This window comes from Bubalus bubalis, chromosome 2, assembly GCF_019923935.1.
Source record: "Bubalus bubalis isolate 160015118507 breed Murrah chromosome 2, NDDB_SH_1, whole genome shotgun sequence".
In the NCBI taxonomy this organism is placed as follows: Eukaryota; Metazoa; Chordata; class Mammalia; order Artiodactyla; family Bovidae; genus Bubalus; species Bubalus bubalis.
In genome coordinates this window covers 68,353,355-68,369,294 of record NC_059158.1, presented here as the reverse complement: position 1 = coordinate 68,369,294, position 15,940 = coordinate 68,353,355, and positions in this window count along the sequence as shown.

Below are 15,940 nucleotides of genomic sequence, written 5' to 3'. Positions count from 1 at the left end.
TCTCTTCTTTTTTTTGGTGGTTATTCTTTTTTTATAAGCACACATCTTTAGGAAAGTAATCTAGGTTTGTTTTCAAGCCTCTGCCAGGTCTGCAGTGATGCTGTATAGGAAAACTACCAAAGCACAGTGCTGCTGGTTAAGGACCCACAAAAAGCAACTGGCAAAGAAATCTGCTGGTAGGGAGGAAGACAGCTGACAGAGACGTTAAGTGACAATCAGTACAGGTTTTAGGACTTGCAGGTATTCCTAAAAAAGCAAGAAATACTCAGAAAGGTGAAAAGACATGATATCCTACTAATCAAGTGGGATAGAGCCTGGAAATTTTGTGATTTACACTTTGAAAAGAAGAGTGAATCCCCAAACAAATGATGGATATAACAGAACAGAAACAGACTCATTGACACGAAGAAAAAACTAGTGGTTATCACTGATGTGAGAGGTGGGAGCAGGGGCAAAATAGGAAAAAGGGACTAAGAGTAACAAACTACTAGGTATAAAATAAATATAGTTGACATTTTATAATAACCTTAAATGGAGTATAATCCATAAAAATATCAAATCACTGTTATATACTTGAAACTAACATTGTAAATCAACTATATGTCAATAGAAGTAAATTCACTTTAAAAAAAAAAAAAGGCAATTTCATATGGTTCAATCTAAAAAAAGTTGAATCCGAAGTCCAGAATACTTGGGGATATTTGGTTTTAAACCTCACTTGCCAGACTCTTTAGAAAAGATCCATTTTCCAGGGACAGACTCCCATTAATAAAGCTAAGTGAAATTGGTATATTTCAACTGCAATATCAATTAATTAATTAATTTAGAGTGATAAATACAATTATTAGTTAAAATAGAACACTTGAATTGGCCAGTTGGTACATATACACCCTAAGGTCTATTTCTCATAGAAATTCCATCAGAATACAGATTTACTTCTTTTTAATTAAAAAAAAAATAATAAACCTTAGGCAAATTGGAAATTGACATCACCCTATGAACCAAAGGCTACCCTGTGAAGTGTAGAATCAATCAGAACAAGGCAAATGAGTATTATCTCACTGGAACACTCTGGTGTGTCAGGCTCTAGAGATCTGGTTTGCCCATTTCCATAGAGGGAAATGCCTCTCTCCCATACTCCCAGACTCAGACCTTGGTGGGTAAGGAAATAATACATAATAATCTATTTGGTCTTTCTTTTCTATTTTTCAGGATGACTGTGCATCCTCCGTTCACATTATCCTTATCCAAAAACAGTAAGTACACATGTTTAGATCTCATCATACATAGACATTTTCACCCTGGACTTCTGGGCTCCTGAGTTGTGTTTCCAAGCCCTTTGATCACAGAGTTACAAGAATTTCCTCAGTTAACTCCCTCTGATGACTGAGTGAGACCATAGTGTGTGGATTTTACCTCCTTATCTATCGGAGAGTGTGATGTCCTTCGCCTTCAAGTTTTGTGGAAGGGAACACACCCTGTGACTCACACATTTTAGCAAAACTCTGTGCTGTGTGTGTGTGTGCTAAGTCACTTCAATTTTGTCCAATTCTCTTTGTGACCTTAGGAACTGTACCACACCATGCTCCTCTGTCCATGGGATTCTCCAGAACAAGACTCTAGTCACTGGAATTCTCTGACATATGCACAGGTTAAGACAGATCTTGTACAGGCTGCAAATGGTCTTGTGATCTTAATAGAACCCTCTAATTGTGTAAATAATTTCTTGGAAAAGCCCCTTGATAGTCCCACATACACACAGGTAATGAGTGACAGATTGAAACAGAGTCTGGGCTTTCAGACTCTCATTTGCTGCTTCTGGCTGGTGGGTTTTCCAGGTTTGGGTTGCTTCCGCCATACGCCCAGCTGTGCTCACTGGTAGTCATCTGTCCTCTTCCTTATTACTTTCTCCTTTTCCCCCTCACAGAGGGTGGAATGTCACAGAACCAAATCACTGATATGTAAAAACATTTAGAGGGTTTAGATTTATTTAGTTATTTTTCATTTCTTGTCAGGGGAAGAACGCACCTCTTTGTCATCAAGACAAAGTAGATTCTTTAAAAGAATTATTTTCAATAAGACTACTCTGTAGTGGGTATTAGGGCTTCCCTGGTAGTGGGTATTGGCCGCGACCTGCTAGAAAATGAATTGAGCCATTCAAACATGTTAGTAGCCTATTACGGAAAATTTATATTCTCATTCTAATGAAAGGCGATAGCTTCTTCAATCAGAAACTTAGTCTGGTTTTACTTAAATATTGTATAACCATCATAGGATCTATTGTGCTGGGCTTCTGAAGAGACAGGCAAATAGTCCCTTACTGAGCTTGATTGGCTTTGATGTAGTATGACATACAGGGTAATTTTTTCTTGCATTAAGTCCAATTAAAGTAAAACAATCCCCAGGACAGCAGAAGTTTTGATGATCTATGTTTATATGAATTACAAAAATGACTTTTTTGGAAGCAAAATTTACTCTTCAATGACCTATTCCACTGTTTGAGTTGAAAAAAACATTTTTCTTAGAAAATATACTGATGTATACCAGAAGCCAGTACCTATCTTTGAGTGAATCACAGCAACTTCAGGGCTGAACGTTCAGCCATCTTTTATTGCTCTACAGGCTTAACTTGTGAGAGGAGAATCCATATTCAGAGAAGGGGAGAGCACAGGCTCTGGAGCTACCTCCTTCGTTTCTTAACTCTGTGACCTGGGCAAGGTCCTTGACCTCTCCATATCTCCTCAATTTCCTCCTCTGTAAAATAAAGATGATGAGGGACAGTGCCCACTTTCTGAGTTGCTTTAAGAGTTGAATATTATAATATCCATAATATGTAAGATGAGTACCTGCCACTAATAAAACTAAATAAATGTTAGCTAATTTAATAATTGGTATCACATGTCACATTTTAACAGATAACATTCAATATAGAGTCCAAAGTCTAAAATCACTCAGGATGGCTAGATATAAATTATATATCTACCTTTATTAAAGCAACGTAAAATTGCTTCAGGTTTTTATTTATATCAACTGTGGATTCATATATGTGTCTTGGAGTCTTGTAGTTCAAGAGTTAAATCATAGCTCTACTATTTATCATTTCAATAAACCAAAGGATTAGTGTTGTGTCTCATATTCCTATCTATAGAATAGATTAATAATACTTACTTGTAGCTAATATTTATTGATAGTGTCAGTAAGCTGATACTTCCTACTGTTCAGGCCCTAATTTAAATACGTTAGATATTAAGAATTCATTTTGTCCTAACAACCACCCTCTGAGGACTTAGTCCTTGTCCCAGTTCATACAGTTAATGACCAGCCAATCTGGGATGAAAATCCAGGCATCTTGATTCCAAAGCCTAAGTTCTTCATTACTGTCTGTATAACGCATTCATTCATTCCTCAGATGTTCATTTCATGCTTCACATGTGTCCATGTTGTTTGGATACAGCAGTGTATAAAACAAAGAAAACGCCTCCTGACAAATGTAACTCTCTGTGATGATGTGTGAATTGATATAGAAGACAATATGGCCCATCTGAAATACAATTCAAGCCACAAATGCAAACCACCTGTACAATTTCAAACTTTCTAGTAGCCACATTATGAAAATAAACAAGTAAAGTGAATTTTAATAATATGTTTTATTTAACCCAAATCTCTAAAATACTATTGCTTCAACATGTAGCCAATATGACAAATTATTAGCGAAGTCATTCTTTTTTTATATACTATATTTTCAAAATACAATGTGTCTTTAACACAGCACAGCTTAATTCACTCTAGCCACATTTTAAGTGTTCAATAGCATATGGGCTAGTGGCTACTGTACTGGACAGAACAATTCTACAGAATAAGCATGAGCCCTTAAGAACAGCTCAGTGTGAAGCCTCTGAGTGGGAAAAGGGCTTGGTACTCCCGGGGATCTGAAGCAGAGTGAGAAGGAAGGAGAGAGGTCAAGATGAAGTTTGATGAGGATGTAGGCCCCAGGTTTTTAGGCCATGATTGTAGGTGAGTCATCTGGAAAAGGGGCTTCCCAGGTGGCTCAGTGGTAAAGAATCCTCCTGCCAAGTAGGAGACAGGAGACACAGGTTTGATGCCTGGGTTAGGAAGATCCCCTGGAGAAGGAAATGGGAACCCACTCCACTATCCTTGGCTGGAGAATCCCATGGACAGAGTTGCCTGGCAGGGCTACAGTCCACAGGGTGACAAAGAGTTGTACATAGCTTTGTGACTAAACAACAACAAATGGGAAAAGACAGGGATTTCTTTGCCCTGTTACTTTAAAGCACAGCTCCCTTTATCTTTCAAAATCTGAGTCCTAATTCACTGACTGTATAATGAGTAACTAAGTCACCCCCGAATCTTGTTAGCAAAAAATTTCTTGTGTTAGTGATCTTTTCAGTGCAGCTTGTTTACTTTGTCAGAGCAAACTAATGCCTCTTGTCATGTGAGATATAAGTGGATGTAATACTAACTTCCAACACAGCTTTCATTGTGTGAGCCAATTGAATTTCACCTTTGCAAACAGAATACATGCATAATCAGCTTTGAGAGTTGATGTGAAATGGAGAATTTTCATCCAAGGTTGGTTTAGTTCATTTAAAGCTGGCTTTGATTTAAATTCCGAGTGATGCTTTTAGCTCACGCGACAGTTAAAAATTAAATGAAATTATCTCATTCCAAATCATCATACCTTCTCTTCAGAAACCTTAGAATCCAGAAGGTTTATGGCATTGGGTCATACAAAGTATGACTGTTAGTACAAGAATGGCATGATTCATGTATGGTTTATCTTTTGAATTTATACAGCATGTTCAAGTTCAAGGGTGACTTTAAAATTCCAGAGTCTGGAAGCACAAGAGTCCACATAATCTTTTAACTCTAATAATGAGCATTAACTAGTTATTAGACACAATTGCAGGTACCTCTCCATAGATAGATAAGAAGGAGTCTTTCCAAGCTGTTTAAAATTTGAAAGATCCTTGCAACTGTCTTCTTACGGCATTGTGTCCTTCACAATCTACTACAAGATATCGTCCATCATAAATTTAGAAATATTTCCACATGGAAATATTATTTTGATCTTGGTAGATAAATTTAATGATGTTACATTATATCTCGACAATACCCAAAGGGCTATTCTCTTATCTGAAGATGCTGACTCTTGGATTTCCCTACTTTAATAAAATTCTGCCTACATACTCCACTCCTATTACACAGAGCAGAAAGCTTTGTATGTATGACTGAGTTCAAATGTGTATTCAACATGTGAAACTTTTGGAAATCTAGTTTCTGCAAATTGCAAAGTTTTCTCTTTCTTAGCCTCAGCCTTCCATTCTCAATGATATATTCATTATTTGTTCATTTATTTGATATACATTTATTGAACTTTTTATTTAAAACACAAAGCTAGGTGCTAAAGAGTGAATTTCTTTTTAACATAAGTAGCTCCTCATTGAAAAATGTTACATATGTGATTATACCATGAGTTAGAATGCGCTAAATGTCCCAAAAGCTACATACAAAGTGGTGTGGCAATTTAGAAAAAGGAGGAACTACTGGTGAGTTTCAGATGTAGTTAATTATTGAGGTTGATTTTCAAAAATGTGTAGAATTTCAATAGGAAGATCTTTGATGGCGTAAGCATTTGAGAGAGGAAACGTGTTCAAAAGAATGATCATATTATTCTGTCCTTAAGTCAAAATTTTCAAAAATGAGCCAGAAGTAAAAATGGGAGGCAAGGCAAACTGAGGTCCAATGCAAGAAAGCTTTGGGTGCCAGTCTGAGTATAAACTTTATTCTGTGGAAAATAGGAAAACTTTGAAATTTTTCAGTCGAGAAATTATTCTTTAGATTTTTTTTCCTGGCAAAACTTTTAGGATGAATTATAGGGGAAATGGGCAGAAAATAGGGAGACCAGTTGCAAAGTCATTGCAACAGGGCACCAATCTTAGTGACATTTTGGAGTTTTAATCTCAAGGCCCAGATCTTTGAGAGAAGCAAGTGGAAAATGTTGATGATGGCACTTAAATTTTAATTCTGGCCAGTGTGAGGAATATGAGGGTGAGTGAGCATCTGGTTTGTGGGAAGGGTGATATGTTTTAGGCAAGTTAAATTGGCACTCTATACCTTATCCTTTTTAGATGGCTGAACTAAAAACCAAGCTAAAGTGAAAAGTGGGACCAGAAAGGAGGGACAGAGAAAGGACATTCTAAAGGTAAAATGGAAAGATCCGTGACATTCAAGCCCTCTCTCTACCTAAGACTAGACTGGTTCTAACAAAATTCCATACAGGCCAAGTTCAAATTGTAGCTACTGGTTTTCTTCTTTCTTGTGATATTGTGACTTATAATAAGAAATCTATATTGAGTCTTTGTCCTTGTTTCTGGCACAGAGATCCCCAGACCCTTGGAATTTCCTAAACATTGAGAGTGATAAAAGTGCCTTTTGTTTTGTTAATGACACGATTTTTGAAACAACTGAAGGTAGGGGCTGTTGCCATTGTAGTCAACCCAGCTTAGAGGGTTGGAATTTTCAGTCCCACCCTGACATTGGGGAGGGAAAATGAGCTCAAGATGGAACTCAGTCACCAAAGGTCAGTTATCTAATCAGTCATGACTTTGTGATGAGGCTTCCACAAAACCCCAAAAGGACAGGTTTCAGAGAGTTTCTGGGTTGGTAAACAAGTGGAGAACTGTTTAAAAGATGGGAATACCAGACCACCTGACCTGCCTCCTGAGAAATCTGTATACGGGTCAGGAAACAATAGTTAGAACTGGATATGGAACAACAGACTGGTTCCAAATAGAGAAAGGAGTACATCAAGGCTGCATATTGTCACCCTGCTTATTTAACTTATATGCAGAGTACATAATGAGAGACACTGGGCTGGAAGAAGCACAAGCTGGAAGCAAGATTCCCAGGAGAAATATCAATAACCTCAGATATGCAGATGACACCACACTTATTGTAGAAAATGAAGAACTAAAGAGCCTCTTGATGAAAGTGAAAGAGGAGAGTGAAAAGTTGGCTTAAAACTCAACATTCAGAAAACTAAGGTCATGGCATCTGGTCCCATCACTTCATGGCAAATAGATGGGGAAACAGTGGAAGCAGTGACAGACTTTATGGGGCTCCAAAATCACTGCAGATGGTGACTGCAGCCATGAAATTAAAAGACGCTTACTCCTTGGAAGAAAAGTTATGACCAACCTAGAAAGCATATTCAAAAGCAGAGACATTACTTTGCCAACAAAGGTCCATCTAGTCAAAGCTATGGTTTTTCCTGTAGTCATGTATGGATGTGAGAGTTGGACTATAAAGAAAGCTGAGTGCTGAAGAATTGATGCTTTTGCACTGTGGTGTTGAAGAGAGTCCCTTGGACTGCAAGGAGATCCAACCAGTCCATCCTAAAGGAAATCAGTCCTAGACATTCACGGGAAGTACTGATGCTAAAGCCGAAAGTCCAAAATCTGCCACCTGATGCAAAGAACTGACTCATTGGAAAAGACCCTAATGCTGGGAAAGGATGAAGGCAGGAGAAGAAGGGGACGACAGAGGATGAGATGGTTGGATTCCATCACTGACTCTATGGACATGAGTTTGAGCAAGCTCCCGGAGTTGGCGATGGACAAGGAAGCCTGGCATGCTGCAGTCCATGGAGTCACAAGTAGTCGGACACGACTGAGCAACTGAACTGAATTGCTCTGAAACAAGCAGAGATGTGGGAAGAGTGGTGCACTCGCACAGCCTAGAAGCTCATACCCTTTCCCCATACCTTGCTCCATGCACCTCTTCTGTCTATCTATTCTGAGTTATATCCGTTTACAATAAACCAGTAATCTACTAAGTAAGTTGTCTCTCTGAGTTCTGTGAGTCTCTCTAGCAAATTAATCAAACCCTAGGAGGGGACTGTGGAAACATCTGACATATAAGTCAGTTGTTCAGAAGTACAGGTGAGTATGCCTGGACTGGTGGCATGCCACTAAGGTCTAAGGTGGGGGTCACTGGAACCCCTCAGTCTATAGCCAGTCAGTCGGAATCACTTTTGACTGGCATTTGAAGGTTGAGGGAGCAATCTCATAGGGCTAAACTCTTAACAGGTAGAATCTGATTGTCACTATCCCTGATTATTGAGCTGACCTCTTGGACACCCTGCTGGTTTCTGATGCTTTGTAGTGTGTGGAGAAGACCCCCACCAACACACACACACACACACGCTAGGATTGCTCTCAGAACACTAAAATACTTTCCTTACCAAACAGTGAAATCATAGTTTTACTGCTTCATGAAAAATTAATACACAATCTGATGTTTGTGGAAGATTCAGACATTGAAATGCTTGACCTCAATTTTCTTCTTTAAGAGGGAATTTTTCTTAGTGACTAGAAAGATGCTGTGGGTGTTTGTCCAGAGAATGGGCAGTGCGCCTACTGTAGAAGAGAGAAAGACCCTAGGTTTCTCGGAAGTGATTTTAAGATTATCCCAGTGTTTTATCTATCCAAGCAAATAAATTACTTTCCACTACCCTTCCTCTTCCTCTGCCTCTCCAAAATCTATCCATCTATCCAAGTTATGTCTAAACACACCTCTTGCATGAAGCTTTCCCTTGTCTACACTCATGCTTTCTGTTCTTTAAACTCCCTTAGCAATACATTTATATCCGTTAATGACATCTAATTAGTGATGCGCAAGACTCCCTGTTAGGGTCTAATCTTTGAAAATATAGACTGTCACTCCTTTTTCTAACCTGCGGGTGCCTGGAACTCAGAGAAAGGTTGATCGGTGATTGGGAAGTGAATGTATATGCAATCACTTAGTTTGCTGAGGACATTCTATATGTCAGGCAGCACTCTAAGCACTTTTCATATGCTATGTAATCTAATCTCTGCCAGGATCCAAGATAGAGACTGTTGCTTTGCCTAAGAGAAGGTGAGAGTAAGGATTTACTCACTGGCCACTTCAGTAGCAGAGGTAGGATATGAATGCAGGAGGCCTGGCTCCAGAGCCTATGGTCGTAGTTACTGTGTATATTGACCCTTCCAGCTCCATGTCCTAATTTGGTTACCATATACATTAAGGAGGAAAAAGGAGCAAAATTAAGCTTAGATCACTGCCTTTGTAATTATGGATACATGACTTTGTACAAATCATATGTAAATTTCTCAGATTCCTCACATAAAATGGATTACTAGCAGTATGTATTTTATGAAAATTGTATGGGTACTAAATGAGGCAATGAGCATAAAATGCACATAGCAAAAACAAACTTTTGTGATGATGAGGAGGGAACTCCTAAGGTGTGTAACTTACATTATGTCCTTCTGGATCATAACGTTATCTTCCATCTGGGAGTGATATCTTGGCATCTGCCATTTTCGTGTTTGATGCTATGTTAGTTTTCCTGAGAGCAATGATTTCTAGCCAGTATAAAGCTATCCAATAACTGTTGTGAAAACACAGAAAAAATAGTGAGAATATGCAACAGGCAGAAAAGAAAAGGAAAGGCCTTATAACTTTAAAACCAAAAATTGAATCTTCCTCAAATATTAAATTGCAGGCATTTCTTAGTGTTTTATTATACTTTACCCTGTGTGTAGCACACTTATGCACTTTTCTTTTTCAACCAACCTATCATGTTGTATATTGTTTGTAGCACTTGGAGTACATAGTTAAATAAACGTATGGGTAGGAAAGAAAGATCACTTTTAAAAGATATTGTTTTAGTTTACTTATTTTTTTTTTAATCTCTTTTAGTTCTTTGGGATTTTTCTGGAAAAGAAATACTTAATCTCACTATTATGGTAAGAAACAAAAAGATGTTGGACTGCTCTGGTGGACCAGTGGTTAAGACTTTCATTGAAGGCTTTCATTAAGGCTTTCATTGAAGGAGGCATGATCTCTGGTTAGGGAACTAAGATCCTGCATGCCCTGCAACACAGCCAAAAAAGAGAGAAAAAAACTAGCAAAAAGATGCTAACTCCACTAAAGGAGAAGAGATAAAAAGTGGTTGAGGAGGAAATATATGCCCTAATTCCCTTTTATTCCTCAGATGAAATAATTCACCTAATGCTAATATATGAGCCAGGCAATGACAAGAGAATCCCAGGGATGGCAGAGCCTGGTGGGCTGCTGTCTATGGGGTCGCACAGACTCGGACACGACTGAAGCGACTTAGCAGCAGCAGCAGCAGCAATGACAAGAGAAAATAGTCATTTTATTGCAGTGGATCTTTGGGTAGAAAATTTAGGGATAGAAACTATTCTTATCCTTGAGGGGAGAAGGGTAAGTATCTGATTTACAATACCTACTTATCTCCTTAGAAGAATGTCTAGTATAACATCAGCAAGACTTCATGTAACATTAATAACTTGAGTGAGGATTTATCAAAAGGTCTGAGATTCATTTAGTTTTGTATAACTTTTACCTCTTTTGAATTATTGACATGGAAGCCCTTTTTAAAACTATTTGGTGGATCTGTGACTTTAAGCAGTAGCATTTGCTGTGTATGCCTTGAATTTGAGTATGTATATATATGACAACTACCACCAAATGGCCTATATTATTCATTTCTTTATACCATATATGCTAGCATATAACATTTAAATTTTTTATAATAAAAAATATAAACTTTCCAGATATTAATTGAAACCCAGTAGGAAGTGAAGTAGTATATAAGAAGTCTAGTTTACTGTTTTGAATTGTGGTCTTAATAAATCTCACTCTGCTAAAATGATGACTCTTGTACTTTGCCTGCATTAAAATCATTTTAGGAGGTAATTGGTTTAGCTTATTGTAACGCTGCCTGATAATATTTCTTTTGCTTTTCAAGCAAAGAATAAGGTATCATTAAATTATTGTTGCACAGGGAAGTCATGTATTACAAATGTTATTGAATACAGAATATGAAATGGACTCAAGAAAAATAAATACACTTCACACAGGAGACTCACTACAGGTTCCACTGGATTATTTAATTCACTAAAATATGTTCCTATTTGATAGGCTAGAATTTCTTGGTTATATTTTTAGTTACTTTTATATCTTACATTTACTAATAGAAAATATATACAAATACATAAAGTAAAACATTAAAAGGCATATTTTGGAATTTACTAGACTCTAGCATTAAATGAGATGGGGTGTCATTGTTTGAACATTTAAAAAATAAGAAGTATCAAAGTTTAATTTTCATTGTTGAACCTCCATTTAAAGAGAGAATGCCTAGATTTTTACAACCTTATTGTGATATTTTGAGCATGAGAATGCCCATTAGAAAAATCAAACTTCTTTTAAAACAAAGATTCTCACAAATTATACATAAGCATCAATATATAAATGTATACTTATATGTCCATACATGTGTGCATGTGTACATACATAATTGTTAAACATGCTTTTTAATTAAGTTGAGTATATTTTTAGCTAATTTATCCAATTAGTTAAATGCTTTCCTCAAATAAAGATTAAAAGAAAAAAATCAACAGCCTTTCGCTTTGCTTCCAGGCTGAGGTAAATTGGCTGAACTGACCTATTCTGGGGAAGCTGGTGGTTCATAAAGTTACAACCCAGGAGTGTAGTTTCCCTGGCATTCAGCTTGGCATCATGTGTACCAGCTGTGTCCAGTCTTTTTAACAGTTCTAGCCCATGCTTTGCACTTCCTTAGCTTGATATTTCACCACAATACCCAATTATAGGTTGGGCACCTTGTGAACTATTGGCAAAGTCTCAACCAGCTGAGTGTGCACAGTGTGTAAATATGTCAGAAGAGATCATGGATGCACTGAGGGATGCTGTCTTTCAGCCTGCTGCAAGAAAGGAATGGAAAGCAGGACTGGCAGTCCTGAGCAGGGAAGACAGAAGTGGACTAACCGAAGCAAGGAGGCGGGGGGCTGGGAAGCAACCCTGGAGGCAGTTAATGGCCGGCTGTTCTATAGCTCCTAGGACATAAATCTAGGCAATTCACCAGCTGGAGATGCTTGAGAAGGCAAAGGAATAAAATTACTATTCTTTTATTGCAACTTGGGTAAAATGAATGTTTAATTTCGAGAGCCAGTAGCAGACTATTCTCTAACTACCAGCATCTGCTATAAGAAAATGATTTTATGTATAAATACATTACTCTTTGGTTGGTTGGTTGGCTGTTAGCTTGTGGAATATGTGGGTTGAGTTTTTGGTTTGGATTTTGTTTTTTATTGAGGTACAGTTGATATAGAGTATTACGTAAGTTTTAGGGAGACACATAATGATTCACAGTTTTCAAAGGTTATATTCCATTTATGGATATCATAAAATACTGGCTGTATTCCCAATGTTATACAGTATATATCCTTGTAGCTTATTTATTTTATACATAGTAGTTTTTAACCTCTTAATCCCCTACATCTGTCTTGTCCCTCCTGCCTTCCCTCTCTTCACTGGTAACCCCTAGTTTGTTCTCTGAATCTGTGAGTCTGTTTCTGTCTTGTTTGAAAACTACTAGTTTGCTGTAGTCATTAGAGTCCCCATATATGCAGTATTATACAGTATTTGTTTTTTTCTGTCTGACATTTTACTTTGCATAATATCCTCTAAATCCATCCATGTTGTTGCCAATGGCAAAATTTCATTCTTTTATTGCATGGTAATATTCCATTGTGTGTGTGTGTGTGTGTGTGTGTATGTGTGTGTATATATATCTTCTTTATCCTTTCATCTGTTGATAGACACGTAGGTTGCTCCCATGTCTTGGCAATTGTAGATAATGCTACTATGAACATTGGGGTGCATGTATCTTTTCAAATTACTGTTTTCTTTTTTTTTTTTTTCAGATATATACCCAGGAATGGAATTGTTGAGTCATCTGGGAGTCCTGTTTTTCGCTTTTTGAGATACTTGTGTATTGTTTGCCACAGTGGCTACACCACCTTACATTTCCACCAGAAGTGTACATTGTTCCCCTTTCTCCACATCCTTGCCAACATTTGTTATTTGTGTTTTTGTTTGTTTTTTTTTTTTTTTGATGATAGCCATTCTGACAGGTATGAGTTGTTGACTCATTGTGGTTTTGATTTACATCTCTGACGATCTGATGATTAACATTGTTGAACATCTGTTCATGTGCCTGTTGTTCATCTGTACATCTTGTTGGACTGGGTTTTATGAAACTAAATGGACTTTAAGACTGAAGAAACTAAATATCTTAGTACATGGAAATTTCAAAGCTAATTCATTTGTGATATCACACAATCAATACCTCAATCAAGAACAAGAGGAAAATGTCAAAAACAACAACAACAAAACCTGAAACATAAACAGGAGAAGCACGTACAGATATAGTAAACTTTAAAGGAGTTGGCCAGTTCAGTTGATAAGATAGGAAAGATTATAGAAGTCATATCAGCTTAAAGCAAAAAGTTCAAGTGCCAATTAAAATGGGCCTAATAGAAACTATTTGTCAGCTCTTGACTCTGCAGACATGGAAAGTCTATTTGCTATAGAGATTTGTCCATGGTTTTAACTATATTTAAGTAAGAATTTTAAATATATTCAGATTTCAGCTCAGCAGAAGTATTACAGGTTAGAAGAAAAAAATTGCTATCATTAAATTTAATGTATTGTCTAGGCTTTTGATTTTTTTATTTCCACAGTTTTGGTTTTCTTTCTTCTTTAAGATTCAATTATTTTTATCTGTTGAAATTGTTACATGCAGGAAATCCTGAATGCTATCTTTCTTAATTATTTAATCTAATGAATAGAAGTAATGACAGTGATGTACATGATTTTGATATATATCTTGTGTTGTTTTATAAAATTTTCCTAATTTGGGGGCATACATAATACTACTATCTATAGCAAAAAATATTTAATTGCATATTGTATTTTGTTACCATCTCTCTCTTTACATGCATAATTAACTGACAATGAAAATTGTAAAATACCATGTTGACCCTGACAGTTAAGTCCTTAACTGTATCCCAACTTTTCATATAGCTCCTTGTTTTGAACAAGGCATTTACTTCTCTGAGTCTCAGGTGCCTCATTCACAGAAATGAGGAATATCATTCTTGTTAATGTTGCTATGGGAAGCAAGTCAAATAAGGTATATTACTCTACTTTGATAAATATATGAATTAAAAATCAATAGGCTACAGACAAATGAGCTTGGTCTCCATCTTAAACAAAATCCTAGGATAGAACAGACAGTAGAGTTTGCTTAGCATAAGATGTATCTAACCTCTTTTGTTTCATGGAATTCTTTTAGTTCTTGGTCAGGAAAATATAAAATTACATTGGATCTAAGCTTAAAGACATTCAATAGAATTTCTTTTGATCTTTTTGTAGATAAGTTTTATAAATACAGAGTGAATTCAAGAAAAATAAAAAGAGAACCATAACTAAAATTTCTGAGCGTCTCTCTATGGCAGTCACCATGCTTGATGTGAACGTACTTCATCTTGTTTAGTTCTCCTGACCTTGTAACCAGCCTCTGGGGAATACTATAACATGTTGGATGAAAGTATAAGCTCTGGAACTAGAATTCTTACTTTAAATTCCAATTCCTTCACTTTCAAGCTGTGTGACCTCAAAGAAGCTATTTAACTTCAATGTGCCTTAGTTTTTTCACTTGATGCATGTCAAGGTTGTAAATAAAATAATTTATACCTTCATAGGGTTATTCTGAGGGTTAAATGCAAAACCTCATAGAATACTGTCTGGCACATGGTTAGCAGTTAATAAATAGTAATTGCTAGCAGTGTTTTAAAAACAATTATTAAATGTTAACTCAGAAAACAGCAGCTTGTTAAGAAATTTGTCCAAAGTGCCATAGGAATGGAAAAAATGGAGCAATTATTAAGGTCTGTCTGCATCAGACCCACTGCCCTTTATGGCTCCAAAACTTTAAACAACTCCATACTGTGCTGTATGGAGTATTGAACTCCGCTGAAGGTATGAGGTGATGGAGCAGGTGTATACCACAGCATTGCAAACAACTAATAATGCCGTATTTGATATTTCTGTGCTTAAAATTGCATCAGCCTCTCCAGCACTGAAAACTTCCCAGTGGACATGATTTTCTGCCAGCCTGACCTTCTGACATATTTTGTACTATTTCTCTATCTCTTTCTTTTCTCTCTTCTTATTCTTCTTACTATCTCTCCTCTCTTTTATGATCTCCCTAATCTTTACATTCTTGATAACTTCTAATTCAGAGTGGTTTAACTTCTGCTTGCTTGAGTGAGTGCTTAGTCACTCAGTCAAGTCAGATACATGTCTGACTCTGCAAATCTTTGCAGTCTTTTACAGGGGAAGAAGATAAAAATCGTCTCTGCCTTCAGGAGCATAACACTCTTTTTTCTTTCTTTTCTTACCTATATACTTGTTTACAAAGGACTCTTTAACTTGTTTTTGTTCCCCTCCAATTGAAAGCTCAATGAAGGCAAAATCTCTTCCTGCCTGACTCACTACTGAATTCCCAGCCCATAGAAGAGTTTGATGTAGAATATGTGTTCAACATTTCATTTGATGGTATTGTACTATAGCCATGAACGTGAAGGTTGGCTTGGCTAGTGCAGGAGCTCCTTAAGGGCAATCATTGTATCTCTGGTCCTATCACATCTCTGTTGTTTAGTCACTAAGTTGTGTTTAACTCAGCAATACCTTGGACTCTAGTCCACCACGCTCCTCTACCCATGGATTTTTCAGGCACGTCTCTGACACTAGTATTAATAGATAGGTAATACTTCTTAATAGAATTGAATTCAGTTTACTCAAACTGTTTACTCAATATATCTAAGTATATTGACCTAGATATACTATTAATAGTAACTTGAAATCATGTCTCATAAAGAATTGTTGAAATAATTGAAAAATATTTAATGTGAAAAAGACAAGTCTTGGGAAGGACGTGCAATTGTCTTCAAATTTCATCCGACTCTTGGGAACCCATGGACTG